The sequence below is a fragment of the Schistocerca nitens genome, chromosome 9 (genome assembly GCF_023898315.1).
Source record: "Schistocerca nitens isolate TAMUIC-IGC-003100 chromosome 9, iqSchNite1.1, whole genome shotgun sequence".
Classification (NCBI taxonomy): Eukaryota; Metazoa; Arthropoda; class Insecta; order Orthoptera; family Acrididae; genus Schistocerca; species Schistocerca nitens.
The window spans coordinates 495,638,322-495,653,908 of NC_064622.1; the positions used below are offsets into that span (position 1 = coordinate 495,638,322).

The 15,587-nt window shown below is 44.3% G+C and overlaps 1 non-coding gene across 1 annotated transcript; it reads left to right on the plus strand.

Annotated features, from left to right (window-relative positions):
* The first annotated feature begins 2,189 nt into the window (after positions 1–2,189).
* Positions 2,190–2,264, plus strand: Trnas-cga (transfer RNA serine (anticodon CGA)). The gene has a single exon. It is a non-coding gene; the product is annotated as a tRNA-Ser (tRNA).
* Positions 2,265–15,587: the final 13,323 nt, after the last annotated feature.

A 15,587-nucleotide genomic window follows, 5' to 3' on the forward strand; every position in this document is an offset into this window, starting at 1 on the left:
TGTCATAGCTGTTGAAACAGTTGCTATTCAAACATTCGATAAGTTGGCTGTCTTGGTTATTGATGCCTTAGCTATTCGCGCCCCACTCTTTGGAACTGTTAGATGTTTCATTGTACGTCGACCTCGGCCTCCGAATGCAAATACGAAGTGTGCACTAGTCATAAACGACCTGCACTGATGCGTAGTCCGTACTAAACATGCGCAGTCCAGCGCGACACGTGCCCTACCTGCATTGTTGACCGTCAAACACAACCATCCCATTACTACAGGGCTTAACAACTGGCCGGTTTTGAGCGCGAGTACTCGCGTTTGCTCAGGCACGTGCTCGCGAGCAGCTGCAAGGTCGCGTAGTACGGCGGGAGGGGAGGGAGGGGAAATGCGCGCGCACGTTTGAATAGGGCCGCAGCGTGCCTATTGAATTCGCGCCGACTGTGTAACGTTTAAAGTACTACGATCAGCTCTTAACAGTCACTTCGCTGGTTAAGAATCATGTGAAGTCGCTGTTGTGTAACCTCAACCATGCTTTCGCAGTTCAACCCCCATTGGGAGGAATTTTATCTGTTTACTGAAAAAGATGGTGTTGCAAAATGTTTAGTATGTCACAAAACGGTGAATTCTTTTACGAAATTTAATTTGCAGCGACATTATATGTCGTACCACGCGAAAGACTACGGACGTGGAAAATGTGATTGACCAGACCGTGCACAGGAAGTTATTAAACATAAAAGGAAGCTATCCGAAGAAGATCTGGACGACGAAGAAAAATCAACTGAGGCAGCTCTCAGAGTTGGTTACAAAATTGCTTTGCTTTTAGCAAAATCCCTGCGCCCCTTAACTGATGGCGATTTAATAAAAGAATGTTTGGTAGTTGCAGCGGAACATTTGCGTCCATCTCAAGTTGAACAGTTTCGGATTGTGCCATTATCTAACATGACCATTATGCGTCGCATACAGGACATGGCAGACGACGTCCAGAGCCAGCTTGCAAATATCTGTTAAGATTTTATGGCGTATTCTCCAGCTCTGGATGAAAGTGTTGATATCACTGCAACAGCGCAGCTTGTCATATTTATTAGAGGTGTTAACAGAGACCTTCAGATGAGGGAGAAGCTCCTCGATGTAGTAGCCATGAAGAACACTACAACCGGAGGTGATATTTTAAGTAGTGTTGAAGAAAGTGTTGAAAATATAGGATTGTCGTGGAATTCTTTAGTTTCAGTGTCTACAGATGGTAGAGGCATACACTAAGCTAATAAAATTATGTGGCACGTGTACATTCTCCTTTATTTGTTTCATTTGTCGCAGTAATAATTCGTGAGTGATATCCCTGCAGCTGGCCGCGGATTACATCGAGTGGCGGCAGCTGTTGTGTACCCCACGTGACTCTCCCCACTCTCCGCTCTGGTCCGGTAGTGGGGGTAGCGTGCTCGCGCTGCTCCGTGCTCGCGCCTTGCTGCTCACAGCTTGCTCCGCGAGCACGTATGTTGTGAAGCCCTGCATTACTACCACAGTTCACATAATTTTGCTTATCACCCGTATGTATAAAGCGACAACAGCTGTCGAATAGACCTTGCTAACGCATTCTCCAGTGACACTGTTTGTACACAGGCAGTCCCAAACGTGTTTGTTTTCACGTTGTTGACGTCGTCGATGAGAGGAACGAGTTTTTGCATATCGGAATCGCCAGCACTGCGTGGCGGGCAGCCGATGTGGAGCATCCGCGGGCCAATGAACTGATTCAGCGGCCGCAGGGGCTCATCCTTGAATAGCGCTGCTGGCACACAGCTACACAGCTAGGCATTTACGACAGCGGACGACGGGTGTTACGTAAGAGGCAGGCCGGCCTATCGCAGGGGTCGCGACACGGCCGCAGCGAGAATATTATGAGTGCACAGATGGTGCTGGTTCTGAAAATAGCAAAAATGTCACGAACAGTGCTCTCAATCACGTGACTAACAGAAGCCTAATACAATACGCTGGGTTTTACGATTAATGCCACAAAATTTTAAATGAGAAAAATACTTGTTCTTGAAACTTCCGGGCAGATTAAAACTGTGTGCCGGACCGAGACTCGAACTCGGGACCTTTGCCTTTCGCGGGAAAGTGCTCTACCAACTGAGCTACCCAAGCACGAAGGGAGGAGACGAAGTATTGGCGGAATTAAAGCTGTGAGGACGGAACGTGAGTCGTGCTTGGGTAGCTCAATTGGTAGAGCACTTGCCCCCGAAAGGCAAAGGTCCCGAGTTCGAGTCTCGGTCCGGCATACAGTTTTAATCTGCCAGGAAGTTTCTTTTTAGCGCACACTACGCTGTAGAGTGAAAATTTCATTCTGGATACTAGTTCTTCACAGATTCGACAAATTTGAGGCTAAACGGATCCCTCATTTAAACAATTCTGTTACATTACATCGTAGAACGAATCAGAGAAAACGTAAATTAGTGTAACTAGACATCAACCTCGAGCAAGATTTTGGCTGGATTAGGGCAGGAAAACGGCCGCAGTCTTTTCAAAGGAACGGTCACAGCTTTCGTTTGACCACTTTTTCTCATTCTTCTTCATTCTTACCTCTGAAGGGACAAGCTGCAGCCAACTGCCAACTGTGACGTACGTTGGGACAAACGATACCTGTCGTCTCAGCTCCGAGGCCATACGCGAATGAGTCCAACGATTAGCAGAGAAATCTGAAAAGACCAGCCTTGTCGCGGAAATCTCATCGAAGCTCACAATTTGCAGTATTCTCCTCAGAAGTGATCGAGGGCTTCTTCCGAGGCGAGTGAAGAGCTTGGTTCAGACAACCTAGGCTGTGATTTCTAGACTGGAATTATGGAGTCTCCATAATTGACGAATGTGCTACACATTATAAGCTCCTACAGAGACAGCTGTGTGTAGTAAGCATACAAGATTTTTAACGATTGCGCGACTCTCCATATAAACAAGCTGATGGCTGATAATAATTATAGGAGACCACGAAGTGTTATACAAAAACTAAAGAAAAACCCCAAGTACATGGGACTGTTTCCATCGTGGTGATCACCAGTCGAAGCATTCACAACAGAGTCCCAGATTTTGAAGCACTTCCAAAAAGCCAGTGGAGCCTACACAACTGTAGGAATACAAAGCTGTCTGAAACCTCAAACAGACAGCAATGATATGTTTAATGTCAATCTAGGTGTACATCGAAGCAATGCACATGGTGCATTTGTCGAAAAAAAAACTGAAGTCGACAGTGTTAGAAACTGAAGTTTATAACAATACCTCCATTAACAGTTAATTAGTTCAAAAAATACCACGTCGCGCACTCAAAGTATGATCTTTTTATTGCGCAACTAAAAGGTCTGTAATGTGGCAGGTATTGCTGCATCAGTTGATTACGGTCACTGAAGAAAAATAACAATAATATCACTTATCTGGTATTTGCAATCCAACGACGATCTCTGTCTGGCTTTGGCTCGTAATTAAAAATGTTGTCTAGGTAGCACGACTGTCGCTGCTGGTGCGGAAGCCACTCGGATGTTAACTACGGCGACTTGAAGAACTTACGAAGACAATCTTCCAGGATTAATTTGATGATTTATGTGTTTCACTGCAATGTGCTTCATACTTTTTTAAACAGTGGTCACTTGAAAATACGTCTTGACACTCACTTTTCACAAAAATTTACATTTATTAAACTTTTTATACTTTCTCATGTTCAAAACATTACTTCATCATACAATTTCGCAGCCATTACTGCTCTTAATAAAAGTTACAACATTTTTCATTGTCCACATCTCAGACTAATGTTTTCATTTCCAACACAAAGTCAAGACCATATTCAACACAAAAACTTGACTCTGTACGCTTCCGCGCCAAAAGTCACAAACCAGCATCAAGGGTAACAATAAGTTCAAAGATATTCACACTAGATATTATATCGACACAACATCTCAAAATATTGACGTACATACATATAAAAATGAAACCAAATTTGAATAGAGTGAAAAATATGAGACATTACGTAGAAAAATATTCATTAATCTACGGTATCGAAAAATAGGGTTGGCGGGTGGTAATGGTTTCGCAAATAAAGAACCACTACAAGTTGCAAGCAAAATTGTCTGCACAAGAAGCAGTTTCAAAGATGAGCGGTACTTTAAAATCGGGACCTTGTATCGACCTCCAGACAACGTGCGACACAGTTTCCGGTAGGTTTCAGTGTTTTAGATAAAACTTTAGGCGAAACCTCAGCTGATTCCTTGCCCAGTAACATAGTCATAAATTGGAGGAGACTCGTGGATAACATATGGACTGAAATTGAGCTTAGCAACGCAAAATCAGAAATACTTCCGTATTCAAATATTCCTTTACAGAGGAATGTTCAAGAACACTAACCCAACTCAGTTGTCACACCACTGAAAAGATGAGTGATACAGAAGTTACTGTCAGTGGAGGCGGGAAACAGCTGAGATCATCACAACGAAAAGAGACCTCAGAACCCATATTAGGTTCTGTACATAATTTGAGGCTGGAAGTGCCCCTGATTTAAACATAATATCTCGTGCGTCTGTACCCAGTAATTGGAAGAAATATCAGGTCATAGCCGTCTACAACAAGGGCAGCAGAAACTTTGCAAAAACCTAGACTCCCACATAACTGTTATGGGACAGAAATCACGAACGGGAGTATTTAATTTTATTGTATTTAAACGATAAGCAACATGAAACGACTCCCTAGCTTTAGCAGAAATAGGATTTAACAGAAGCAGATAAATGCAAGAAGGAAATAATAGAGAAACGAATGTTTTTACATACTTCTTGCATACATCGGACTCTATATGTTGATCGCTACTCTCGACGCCGTTTGCGTCTGCATGGCGGCCGCAGCATTTCGGAAGCGATCATTCTCAGGGTTGCCTTTCGTCTAGCTTTAAACATTTTGTGACCGGAAGCTAAGATTCAGCACTTTTATCTGACATCAGAAGGTTCAATAAAACAATAGATAACTGGGACTTCCAATTTCTTAAACATGGTGACATTAAACTAAAATATAAAGGAATGAAGAGAACTAAAAATAATGATAACGAATTTCATGATCTGGAGTTTTTTGTGTAGCTGCAGAATTTTAGTTGAAAATTTAAAAAAATATATTTTTTATGGCTTGCATCCATTTATAAAAATTTTTAGTAAGTAAGTGACTTGTGTGCACTGCCTAGCTGTTTATAAGAAAAGGAAGAACATCATTAAACTATCTGCAAATGCGCTCACATACCCACTTACTACTCTGCTTCATATTTTATTTCCAGTGACGAAGAATGGAGTTTTTGTAATTTCACCTTTATTGATGCAGTAGTACGAATGATTCCATATAAATTGCTGTAATAACTTCACGCAAATAAGTTGGATTTATGTTATCTTATTTTCATGGCATTGTTCACCACTCATCGTTGCACTGATACTGGTTCAAATGCATCTCATGTATGTCTTTAATGCTGTTGACTTTGTCTAATGATGATAGTAAATAAAAGCTTACGTCAAGAACAGCTCTTGATGGTCGCTATGATGTCTTCTGCGATGGAGTACTTAGATAAAAAAGTTATCCCATAAATTGCAGCGTCAAATTCGGATAAAATCCCAAGCTTTCGATTAATGTCTCCGTTGTCGTCGTCTGGGACTGGATCTGACGGTCCTGAAACGGTTTAAGCTTCCACTTTTATGTGCAGAAAAGTCGTCTGATTCGCTGAAATGTCGCTGCCTTTTAAATTAAGTCTCGACATGGGGGTACCAGGGATTCATAATATTACTTCCTAGTGTCGCAGCAGTTAGTGGGGCAGACAGTAGGAACTATTACCCATCTCTGTGTCAAGTATCATCAACACTTTCAACGCAGAAACTTCTAAAAATCGGTGGGCAATTGTTTATTTCTCTGCTGGGCTGCCAGCGGTTCGATATCCCGCTCTTCAGAAAAAGAATTACAATATAAATAAAGGTATCGCAACAAGATTAAAGGATGAAAAATTAAAAATAATTTTAAAAGAACTGGGAAAGAAAGAAAGGAAGATTCTTAGAAAAATACTCTGACTACAGAAGATTACTGGCGGCACTTGGAAGATGAGGTAGAACGAAGAACTCTGAAAGTACACTGAAAAATTCGTGGACATAATGAGGAAGCGGAGGTTGAAGCTCTACAGATACCTACTAAGGTTAGATAAATGCAGATTGACCAGAAGGATCTTCAGCTACATCGTAGGGTTAAAGATCACATCAGAATGGGTAAATGACGTGAAGAGGGATGCAGCAGGAGTGGAATTATGCCACAGATGGTTCACAATAGAAGAGAGTTCAGAAACCGAATTAACATGATAAAATCATTTCAAACTAAACCACCAAACAGGAGGTCCAAACGGATCCTTTCCGAGGAGGAGAGAAAAAAGAAGCTAAAGAATAATGCCATTCTAGGAGGAGAAGAGGAAAGAAGCCGAAGTGCTGAGTTCTTTGCGGTCCTTGGTTGGCCAAGTTCAGAAGTAAAAATAAAAAAAAATGAATTAAACGACGCTAAAATAAAACTCAAAATTATCCCCAAAAGGAAAGATAGAAACAGTAAACCCAAAAGCAGAAGATACGATCCAGAAAAGATAATGAATTCGAAGGAGTTTCCCCTCGCGTCTCAAGATATAAGGAACCAAAATTGGGATCAAATGAAGGAAAGCCTACTAACCAAAGCTGAACAAATAGCACCTATAACCAAAATCAAAAAACACGCATGGTGGACAGAGGAATGTGACAAACTTATTGAGCAAAGAAAGAAAGCATGGCAACAGATGCAATCTCAGAAAAATGAATATAATAGGCAAAATTTCCTGAGTGTAAGAAAACTAGTGAGTAAAAACCTGAAAAGAATTAAAAAAGCACAAGAAGATCAACTCCTTTTGCAGATCAACGAAGACTTCATCAAAAACAAGACTAGGAGCTTTTACAGAACTTTTAAACAAAAAATAACCAAGTACAGCCCACCGACACTCCAACTACAAGATAAAAATGGTAATATTGCACACAACAACAGGGATAATTGCAAAATTTTGAGGGAATATTTCAGAAACCTTCTCAACTGTAAAGAACCAATTGAAAAAATGGATTTCAGCAACTCAACTTCAACGAGTCCTAACTCAGAACCACCCACTGTCGAGGAACTACAATCAATCATTTTGAATCTCAAAAACTATAAGGCTTCGGGAGAGAACCAAATTACAGCTGAACTGTGGAAAAATGTCAATAGAAATGCCATAGAATCTCTCCAAAACATATTTGAAGAAATATGGAAAACAGAAAGAATTCCGGATGAATGGAAGATGGCCCTCATTCACCCAATTCATAAGAGGGGATCCAGAACAGACCCCAACAATTACAGAGGGATTTCGCTCCTTGACGTAACATACAAAATACTGTCTAAAGTCCTTTTGAACAGAGCAGAACCCCAGTTAGATTGTCAACTTGGAGAATACCAGGCAGGCTTCAGAAAGGGAAGATCCTGCTCAGAACAAATTCTAAACCTCAAAAATCTTATGGCCTACCAAAAATCGAGAGCAAAAGCGTATGTCATTACATTCATTGACTTTCAAAAGGCGTACGACTCCATAGACAGGGAATCTCTAATCTCCATATTAAAAGAATTGAACCTAGACAATAAAACTACAAACCTAATTAGAGAAACCATCACCAACACATACTCCAAAATTAAATTTATGGGAGAACTCTCAGACCTATTTGAGATAAAAACTGGAGTACGACAAGGTGATGGACTCTCTCCATTGTTATTTAACTGTGCCCTAGAAAAAATAGTAAGAGAATGGAACAAGAAAATCAATAGTGGAATCCGACTAGGAACAAAAAACAAAGGCATCAAGGTTAATTGCCTAGCATTTGCAGATGATATGGCCCTACTAGCTGAAACATGGGAAGAAGCCAAAGAACAGATCCTCGAATTACAGAAACAAGCAGAGAAAATAGGCCTTAAAATTTCTTTTGAAAAAACCAAAATAATCACAAATATAAAAAAGCCAATGAAATATCTTAAAGTAAGAGACCAAAAGATCGAAATTATTAAAGAATTCAAATATCTTGGTGAATGGATTAGCTGGAACGCCCTTGAGAAAAAAGCAATAGAATTAAGAAGAAACAAAGTTGAACAAGCCTTTCAGCTTACTAAAAACACTTATAATAGAAAGTCCCTCTCATGGAATTCAAAAATAAAACATTACAACACTGTCATTAAACCAGAAGCACTATATGCAGCTGAGACATTATCTATCACTAACCATGGCCCAATTGAAAGGCTAGAGATCAAAGAAAGAAAAATATTGAGACAAATTTTAGGCCCCAAATTTCATAACGACAAACTAATTCATACCCAAAATGAAACACTCTACAAAACCACAGAAAAACTTTCGGATACAATGAGGAAAAGAAGAATTGAGTTTTATGGGCACATTCTCAGAATGAACCCAAATAGACTTACAGAAAGAATGTTTGACTACTTCAGGAATAAAAAATCCAAACCAAATTGGTTTATCCAAACAGAGAAAGACTTAAGAGAACTACACATCACAGAAAAAATGCTCACAGACAGGACCGCAAAAATGATAAGCAAAGACAGAAAAGAGGGATTCCAGCTCCAAAATAGGAAGAAAAGAACGATTGTCATCTCTGATGAGGAAAGAAAAGCAAGATCAGAAAGAATGAAGCAGTACTGGGCGAAAAGAAAGGCACAGAACACACAGAAGTGATTTATTCAACGTACCCCAAAGTTGGGTGAAACGAAGAAGAAGAAGAAGACGCTAATTACATGAAACACAACGTAGTTACTCTTCGTGTCTTAAAAATTAGTATCCAAAAGACTAACACATCAAGACAAAACGAAAAATAAATAAATAATCGAAACACCTAGAAAAGAACAACGACGTACCTTGAAAGGTAAACACTGCATATTGACTGAAACGCTGAAGGACCTGCTGTGGGGAAAAGTTGTTGTGGGGAGAGGAAAGCAGTGGGAGTACTGCAAGGGATGAGGGTGCTGGTGCATTTTGATACATATTAGATTCGTGTGTAAGTTCGTAGCGTCGTTCCATAAGTTTAATAAACGCAACAGAGACTTTAGTTATCAATAATATACTCTCCTTAATTATTTGCAACAGTCTAACAACGCTAAAGTAACTTTTCGATTCCACGACCGTAGAAATCACGTGGTTTTGAGGCTAAGAACTCGTCGAGCCATGTTCATAGCGTATTTTTATCACGAAAGGAAGTCCCTTCAGTGTCGTTCTATGGACAGCGAAAAAAGTGAATCTCTGGGGGAGGAAGATCAGATGAATAAGGTGGATGCGGGGAGACTTACTAACCCAACTATTGTACAGTGTTTTTTGTCAGTGTAGCTGTTATATCCTAGCCAGTAATGCCAACCGAGCCCGCTGCCAAAAAGGTTGGCAGCATCAAAGTCCGGACGCCGTCCGCATAAGCAGCGCCAGCGATGCAGGAAATCGCCGCAAGTCTGCGCGCGCCACCGCTGGCTTCTGGCTTCTTAAGCGCTGGAGTCGCGAGCGCTAGGGCAGTTCTGGATTCGCCGCTCAGTTGTATACTCGCCACCGAATTGTGTACCTGCAGTCAGTTGTGTGTTCATCGCAGCAGAGTTGTTGTTTGTCGTCAGCCGACGCTGACCTAGCCGCACCGACTCGAACTAGACAGTTTCTGTAGACCATGTTCACCACTGTGTTCTGTATCGTCGTTAATAAAGATAAGTACCGACTTTCATTTAATCCGAGTGTTTGGGTTTTCATCTTTCTGTTCACTGTTCCAGCGGACCGGTCGGCCCGCTATTAAAAGTGTGGCGGTGACTTCGTAGGCCGTTTCTACAGCGAAGTGTTGTCGCTACGAAGGCCGTAACAAAACTGGCGACGAGGACTTCCGAACTCGTGTGCAGGGCTGGTTTAACTTGTTTCTTGAGATAGAATTTTGGGGGCTGGTTTAATTTGTGTTCACTATGTCTGCCGAATTACAACAGTTGATCTTGTTACAGAGTCAACAAATACAAAGTCTGGTGGAAGCAATCGCCAAACAAGCGGCTAATCCACCACCACAAAAGGAACAAGCACAGGCAGCACCGCCTTTTCGTGCTTTTGAGGCATCACGAGAAGAATGGCAAGAATATTTCGCGCAGTTGCAGGCGCACATGTCAGTCTACAAAATCACAGGTAATGAGCGGCAGCTTTATTTAATTTCCACTGCAGGCGTGGAAGTCTATAGACTACTTTGTAAGTTGTTCCCGGAAGCCAAGCCAGAAGCTTTAGACTATGACGTTGTTGCTACCAAGCTTGCTGAGTATTTCGAGTCGAGAGTTCATGTGGCAGCAGCCAGATTCAAGTTCTTCAGATTAAAGAAACTGCCACATCAATCTAATAAACAGTGGTTAACAGATTTACGGGGCCTCACCCGTCAGTGCCGATTTAATTGTGTGTGTGGAGCTTCCTACAGTGATGTCATGTTACGCGACGCTATTACTCAAAACATTGCCGATTCTCGTATTCGTGCTGCTATCTTAAAGTTGCCTGACCCGTCATTAGAGACTGTGATGAACATTATTGAAGCCCAAGATACTTTTGACTATGCTGAGTGTGAGTTAGATCAGCCATGTATTTCTCAAATTGCCTGTGCTAAGCAAGTTATGTCACGCCCGCGGCCCCACCGGCAGAGTCCGACTGTAAACACTAGCCGGCCGCGTCATGTTAAACACATTCGTCAGCCGCGTGTGCAAAATGATAGACTCAAGTCTTGCCCTAAGTGTGTTCTTGCTCATCCTCGTGAACGTTGCCCGTTAAGAAACGCGGTTTGTCACTTTTGTCAAAGGAAAGGACACATCCAGACTGTTTGTTTGCGTAAACGCAAGAACAATTCTAGTGCTGCCCAGCCCATGGATATTCATGTTCTTCAAAGCCAGCCCGCCCAGAAGGTCGCGTTTAAAGACTCTTCCACGGTTCGTGTGGGTAATAAACTTGTTCGCAATAAGTCACCCACCCGGCCCTCTGCTATGCGACCCAAGCGTAATTCAAACGCTGTAACACGTAATGTACAGACTGCAAGTGAAGCGGGAGTTGTTGTTCCACCCGCCCAACCCACGAGTTGTCGTAAGCAGCGAACGCGCGCTAAACGCGCTGATTTTGTGTCTTCCGCCTCCGCTGCACCGATCCAGAGTCAGTGTAATAAACTATTTGTGAAGCTACGCATCCAGGATAAGACCTTCAATTTTCAATTAGACACTGGTGCGTCTGTGACTCTCATAAATAGTGCTACGTATGCGGCTATCGGCCGCCCTAAACTTTCAGCGGCAAAACATTCTTTGGCTACTTATAGTGGCGAACACATTCCTGTGTTAGGTGTATGTAGCGTGCCAGCCACATTCCGGGGCAATACAAAAACAGTTTCCTTCACAGTGCTCCGCGCTACAGACAGTGTAAACATTTTCGGATTAGACTGTTTTGACTTGTTTGGCCTGTCTATCCAAGACAATGTGTTGCAACTTAATTCTGTTGTTGTTCCTCAAGACAGCATAACCGATTTGTGTAAACGATACAGTGACATATTTAAAGACGAACTCGGTTGTGCTGCGAACTTTGCCGCTCATATTACGTTAAAAGATAATGCTCAGCCTCGATTTTTTCGTGCTCGTCCAGTGCCTCACGCCCTCCGGGCACCTGTAGAAGATGAACTTCGTCGTTAGCAAAACAACGGTGTTATTCAACCCGTTTCAGCGAGCCAGTGGGCTTCTCCCTTAGTTATTATAAAGAAACCGTCTGGCAAGTTACGTTTGTGTGCTGATTTTAAGTCGACAGTTAATCCTCAGACTGTCATTGATTCTTTTCCTTTGCCTAGACCGGACGAGCTGATGGATAAGTTAGGGGAAGCTCGTTTCTTTTCCAAAATTGATCTCCGTGAAGCATATTTGCAATTGCCCCTCGACGAGCAATCACAACAGTATTTTCTCATAAACACGTCGTTGGGGTTGTTCCGTTTTCTGCGTTTGCCTTTTGGTTGTGCCTCAGCTCCAGCTGTTTTTCAGCGTTTTTTGTCCCAACTTTTGGCTAATGTGCCATCGTGTTGCAACTATTTAGACGATATTGTTGTGTCCGGTCGGACGCCTGCTGAGCATTTCCGTAATTTGGAGTATTTGTTTACAGTGTTGTCTCAGGCAGGCCTACGTTGCAACATCGATAAATGTTCATTTTTCCTTACGGAGTTGGAGTATCTGGGACATGTTATTAATGCTCAAGGCATTCATCCCTCCCAGTCACATTTAGCAGCTATTCGTGATTTGCCCGCCCCACGCAATCTGCATGAATTGCAAGCAGTTCTTGGCAAATTGACATATTATATTAGGTTTATACCTAATGCATCACAGATTGCTGCACCGTTGCATCGTCTCCGCCGTAAGAATGTTCCGTTTGTGTGGTCAGCTGATTGCCAATCAGCCTTTCAGCAGCTAAAAGAGGCTTTATTGAATGATCGTTGTCTGGTCCATTACGACCCTAACAAGCCTCTGGTGTTAGCTTGTGATGCTTCTTCTTTCGGTCTCGGTGCTGTGTTGTCTCACCGAGTCGGTAACACCGAACGTCCTATTGCGTTCGCATCTAAATTGCTAAACAAAGCTCAGTGTAATTATAGCTTATTGGACAAGGAAGCGTTGGCTATTGTGTTCGGTGTCACAAAATTCCATCACTACCTCTATGGTAGACCATTCTGTTTAGTAACAGATCACAAGCCCCTGACGTCACTGTTTCATCCGTCTAAGCCAGTTCCTCAGCGGACAGCTCAGAGACTACAACGTTGGGCTCTTTTGTTATCACAATACCAGTATGAGATACTGTATCGCCCTACAGCTCAGCATGCAAACGCTGACGCGCTTTCTAGATTGCCGATTGCTGCGGATGATGTCTTCGATTCCTCTGACGACTCTTGCCATCAGATTGACGCCGATGAGCATCAATCCCTCCGGGATTTTCCGATTGATTATCGTCAGGTGGCACGTGAGACAGCTACGGATCCTCATCTGAGTTTACTATTACGTTTTGTTCAACGTGGTTGGCCGTCCAAGGCAAAGGACATATCGGATCCTGTGGTTCGTCGCTATTATCCGCAACGTCATCTGTTGTCTGTTTCGCACGGAGTTTTGCTGTTACGCACCGAGAATGACCAGCTTCGTGTAGTGGTTCCCCAAGTGCTCCAATCCAAGGTCCTCGACTTGTTGCATCAAGGTCATTGGGGAGTGGTCCGCACCAAGCAGCTTGCCCGCCGTCATTGTACATGGATCGGTATTGATAAGCAGATTACGCAGATGTCTACAGATTGTTCGACGTGTGCCGAACACCAAGCTGCTCCGCCTCAACGCTATTTTGAGTGGGCACGCCCTGCCGGTCCACAATTTACCTCTGCTGAATTTGAAAGTTTTTGTTCTGCCAATGGCATTCGCCATGTTCTTACTCCGCCGTTCCACCCTCAATCGAATGGTGCAGCGGAAAGTTTTGTACGCACATTCAAGGATCGTATGGACCGCCTTCGTGCTACGCACTCTCGTCAGCAGGCCCTCATCACGTTCCTGTCGTCGTACCGGACCACGCCACGCGACGGCCCTTCGCCTGCGGAGCTTCTCCACGGCCGTCGGCATCGCACCCTACTACGGTTGTTGCACCCCCCGGATCGACCCGCCGCTTCTGAGCATCGCACGCGTTTTCAGCGCAACGACGCCGTTTTTTTCAGAGTTTATCACGGTCGCCGTCGTTGGGAACGTGGTACCGTGATAAGTGTCCAGGGTCGCGGTTTTTATACTGTTCAAGGTGCTACTGGGGTGCACAGGAGGCATCAGAACCAGTTGCGCCGCGCTGGCCGCCCGGATTCTGCCGCTCGTTCTTTGTCCACAGATTTGGTCCGCGGCGGGTTCCAGCCGCGCCTTCCGCCTTCGCTGCCGCCCCCAGGGCAGCAGCAGCAGCCGTCGCCTTCCCAAGCGGTGGCTCTGCAGCCTGTACTGCAGCCGCTTTCCTTGGGCACCCCCAAGGAGTCTGACACCGCAGCACCTTGTCCGGCGCCCACTCAGCAGCCGTCGACGCAGCGTCAGGAGACGCTGCCTCTCTTCGTGGGTCCCGACGCCCCGTCGCGTCCAGTACCAGAAGCTGCGCCCGTGGTCACAGGCGTGCACCCTGACCTCGGTTTTCAGTCGGTATTTCCCAAGCCCCCGCGCAGCCAATGCTGGGGTGCGGACCGGGGACTGCCACCGACAACAGTCTCCGCCCCGGTCCCTTCTGCTACGTCTGCGGCCAGACCCCTCCCCCGCCGTCGACGCTCGCCACGTCATTATTCAACGACGGTGCGGCGATTTGGGGGGGGGGGGGGAGGAGTGTTATATCCTAGCCAGTAATGCCAACCGAGCCCGCTGGCAAAAAGGTTGGCAGCATCAAAGTCCGGACGCCGTCCGCATAAGCAGCGCCAGCGATACAGGAAATCGCCGCAAGTCTGCGCGCGCCACCGTTGGCTTCTGGCTTCTTAAGCGCTGGAGTCGCGAGCGCTAGGGCAGTTCTGGATTCGCCGCTCAGTTGTATACTCGCCACCGAATTGTGTACCTGCAGTCAGTTGTGTGTTCATCGCAGCAGAGTTGTTGTTTGTCGTCAGCCGACGCTGACCTAGCCGCACCGACTCGAACTAGACAGTTTCTGTAGACCATGTTCACCACTGTGTTCTGTATCGTCGTTAATAAAGATAAGTACCGACTTTCATTTAATCCGAGTGTTTGGGTTTTCATCTTTCTGTTCACTGTTCCAGCGGACCGGTCGGCCCGCTATTAAAAGTGTGGCGGTGACTTCGTAGGCCGTTTCTACAGCGAAGTGTTGTCGCTACGAAGGCCGTCACAAAAGTAGCAACATGAGGGCAGGAGTTATAGTAAGGTAGCATCACTTCATGCAGTCTTCCTAGTCGTTCTTGGATTGCGTCCGCAAGACTTCTCAGTTGTTGACAATAAATGTCAGCAGCGATGGCTGCACCTCGGGGAAGCAATTCGTAGCACACCACACCGTTACCTTCCACAAGACGCATACAATTATCTTTTGTGATTGCGTGTAGATCTTTGTACGGAGAGTTGCTGCTTTGTTTGGACGCAACCATTCCTTTCTTTTCCCTGTTTTGATATAAAGGCACAATTTCTCGTCACCATTAATTATACAGTATAGGAATGGTCAGTGTTGTTCACGAGCCAAGTGATGACGGGCAAGCAGAGACGCATCCACTGGTTTTTGTGATTTTAGCTTGGAGCATGCGGTACCCATACACCCGATTTTTCAACCTCGCTCACTGTATGCAAATGTCGTATGATGGAATGTTCACATTTCATCACATTTGCCAGTTCCCTAGTACACTGATGTGGATCATTGTGGACTAACACGTTTAAACGAACTTCGTAAGCCCCAGATCCTTCTTAAAACGACGAAACCATTTTCCTGCCGTGCTCTGTCCAATGGCATTATCCCCATAGACAGCGGAAATGTTTCTGGCACCCTCCGCCGCTGTCACCCTCTACTGAAT